At 38.4% G+C, this 3,494-nt stretch overlaps 1 pseudogene; it reads left to right on the forward strand.

The window, feature by feature from the left end:
* The first annotated feature begins 1,740 nt into the window (after window positions 1-1,740).
* On the forward strand, window positions 1,741-3,055 carry LOC140503089 (eukaryotic translation initiation factor 3 subunit E pseudogene; annotated as a pseudogene).
* The last annotated feature ends 439 nt before the right edge of the window (window positions 3,056-3,494 follow it).

Here is a 3,494-nt window from a genome sequence, read left to right on the forward strand (position 1 = left end):
TGTGCAATCATCTAACTTATCATAATGTATTGTTTTTAGAATCCAGGAGCATGCCTTTTGCTATGGCATATATTCCAAAGTAGGCTGGTCTATAGATAATACTCTGCATTGAAACATTAAAACAGATGCCCATCAATTGGGGAATGGCTGAACAAGTTGTGGTTTATGAATGTAATGGAATACTATTATGCTATAAGAAATGATGAACAGGAAGACCTCAGAGAGGCCTGGAAGGACTTATATGAACTGATGCTGAGTGAAAGGAGCAGAACCAGGAGAACTTTGTACACAGTAGCAACCACAGTTTGAGAGGAATTTTTCTAGTAGACTTAGCCCTTCACAGCAATACAATGACCTAAAAAATTCCCAATGGACACGAGGCAAAATGCCTTCCACATCCAAAGAAAGAACTATGGAACTGGATCACAGAATTAAGCAGACTCTTTTCTCTTGTGTTTTGTTTTGTTTTGTTTTTCTCATGGTTTCTCTCTTTCGTTTTAATTCTTCCATGCAACACGACTAAGGTGAAAATGTATTTAGTAAGAATGTATGTGGAGAACCCATATAAGATTCCACATGGTCTCAGAGAGAGAGGGGGAATGGAGAGGGTAGCAAGGGAAAGAAAATCTAAGATTTATGGAAGTGCTTGTAGAAAACTGAAAACAAATAAATTAATGGTTTTTTTTTAAAAAGAAACATTGATACAAGTCAGAAATTCCATCAGATTTGGTGATTTTCACAAGGCAGTCCCCCAGGTCCTTGAATTCTCTCTTAGTCCCAGATTTCCTGATAGAGAAGCATAGAAAGAACTACATAACCTATTGCAAAGTGAAGTAAGCACAGCCCAGAAAAAAGAATATACACAGTAACTAGATCAATGTAAATGAAAAAGAATGACAAAGTATAAAATCAAAAGTAAATGTAACAAAATTATAAAGATCAAGTGGGATGCAAATGAAGAGATATGACCTATCCTTTTGCGGGAGTGGGAGGTTCATAGGTGTTACACAGCATGTTTTTTGGACTTTTTTTCTTCCTCTCTAAAAAAATACTTTGTCATATGAGATGGCTCTTGGGGAGGGAAAAGGAGGAGGGATTTCTGTAAGTGTAATGGTAATTATGAGAGTTAAAGATCTTCCCCACCTATTAATGGGCCTGCCCTTTAAAGGAAGTTTGATTAGAGGAGATTTGTTTCCTAGAAAGGCCCACATCTTTAGTTAATTTCTAACGAGGTGCTGGTTTTCAAGGGTTATGATGCCCTCTGGCTCTGAAAAGTGTATAGATACTCTGAGGTGAGGTTTTGTTTTGGAGCTTACTTATTGGAAGTGTTTGTTTGGCCAGATGAGACTCTGAGCAGCTGCTATGGACCCCTTCCTGCCCCCAGCTTTGAAAATGTTGGTGCTTCTCTCTCTGGTAACTACGTACATATGGTCAGACAGTTGGATCTGTCTGTTGATCTGTGATGTATGGTCAGACAGTTGGATCTGTCTGTTGATCTGTGATGTATGGTCAGACAGTTGGATCTGTCTGTTGATCTGTGATGTATGGTCAGACAGTTGGAAGCCCTGTCTATTGCTCTTTATTTCTCTGTTTGTATTTTCTCTAAAGTTCAGGGTGCTGACATTTTCCCCCGAATTAAGTGAATGACATATGTGCTTGATTAAAGTAGATTGTTAACCCCTCAAAAGTTTCTTTCCTTTTACAAATGAAGATCTAGGTTACTCCCTTTTTCCCGGCAAGATGGTGGAGTATGAACTTACCACTCACATCGCGCACTTTTTGGACCACCATCTGGTCTTCCCGCTGCTTGAGTTTCTCTCAGTCAAAGCTATATATAATGAAAAGGAATTGCTTCAAGGAAAATTGGACCCTCTTAGTGACACAAACAAGGTGGATTTTGCAATGGATGTGTATAAAAACCTTGATTCTGATGACATTCCTCATGCAAAACTACTGTTGTTGCACAACTAAAACAGCTGCAGGCAGAAACTGAACCAATTGTCAAGATGTTTGAAGATCCAGAAACAACAAGGCAAATGCAATCTACCAGGGATGGTCAGATGATGATTGATTACCTGGCTGACAAACATGGTTTTAGACAAGAATATTTAGATACACTCTATAGGTAGGCAAAATTCCAGTATGAACGTGGCAACTATTCAGGAGCAGCAGAGTATCTCTACTTTTTTAGAGTGCTGGTCCCCTCAACTGATAGAAATGCTTTAAGTTCACTCTGGGGAAAACTGGCATCTAAAATTTTAATGCAGAATTGGGATGCAGCCATGGAAGATCTTCCAAGATTGAAAGGGACCATAGATAATAATTCTGTCAGTTGTCCACTCCAGTCCCTTCAGCAGAGAACATGGCTGATTCATTGGTCTCTGTTTGTATTCTTTAACCACCCAAAAGGTCGAGACAACATTATAGATCTCTTTCTTTACCAGCCACAGTATCTTAATGCAATTTAAACTATGTGTCCACACATTCTCTGCTATTTGACTACTGCAGTCATGACAAACAAAGATGTTCAAAAATGAAGACAGGTATTAAAAGACCTAGTAAAAGTTGTTCAGCAGGAGTCTTACACATACAAAGATCCTATAACAGTTTGTTGAATGCTTGTATGTTAACTTTGACTTTAGTGGTGCCCGGAAAAAGTTAAGAGAATGTGAATCAGTTCTTGTGAATGACTTTTTCCTGGTGGCTTGCCTTGAGGATTTCATTGAAAATGCTCGACTCTTCATATGTGAGTCTTTCTGTCACATTCATCAATGTATCAGCATAAGCATGTTGGCAGATAAGTTGAACATGACTCCTGAAGAAGCTGAAAGATGGATTGTCAATTTGATTAGAAATGCTAGGCTTGATGCCAAGATTGATTCCAAATTGGGCCATGTGGTTATGGGTAACAATGCAGTCTCACCCTATCAGTCTTTCTTTTCGAAGCCAGATGTTGGCCATGAATATTGAGGAAAAACTTAATCAGAATAGTAGATCAGAGGCTTCTAACTGGGCTACTCAAGACTCTGATTTCTACTGAAATACTTTGGAAGAGGAGCATATTGAAAAATTCCTTCTTCAATAAACATATTATACAAAATATTTAGCTCTAGGCAAAACCTGAAATATTGTGAATTTGTATAAAATTGGCTATGTTTCACTTCAAAAAAAAAAGAAATACAGATCTAAGAAACTGTACAACAGGCCCTCCCATGTATGTCGGGGTCCTTGCTGTTATAGTAAGACACAAAAAGCATTAATAAAATTAAAACAAGAAGAAATGGCCAGAAAGATGTGGAGTGGTGGTTCCAGGAAAGATAAGGTCAAAAAAAAAGTCACCCATTTAAGCCCAGAATCTTGGGGGTATCATCAAAGAACCCAACTGAAATTCTTATGGAAAGGGGATGAGGAAGGTGGCTAGAATGGAGGTTGCATGGTATGGGAATGTCCTGGAAAAGGTATGGAGACATGGCTTAAATGTTGTCAGTATACTC

The sequence above is a fragment of the Notamacropus eugenii genome, chromosome 5 (assembly GCF_028372415.1).
Source record: "Notamacropus eugenii isolate mMacEug1 chromosome 5, mMacEug1.pri_v2, whole genome shotgun sequence".
Classification (NCBI taxonomy): domain Eukaryota; kingdom Metazoa; phylum Chordata; class Mammalia; order Diprotodontia; family Macropodidae; genus Notamacropus; species Notamacropus eugenii.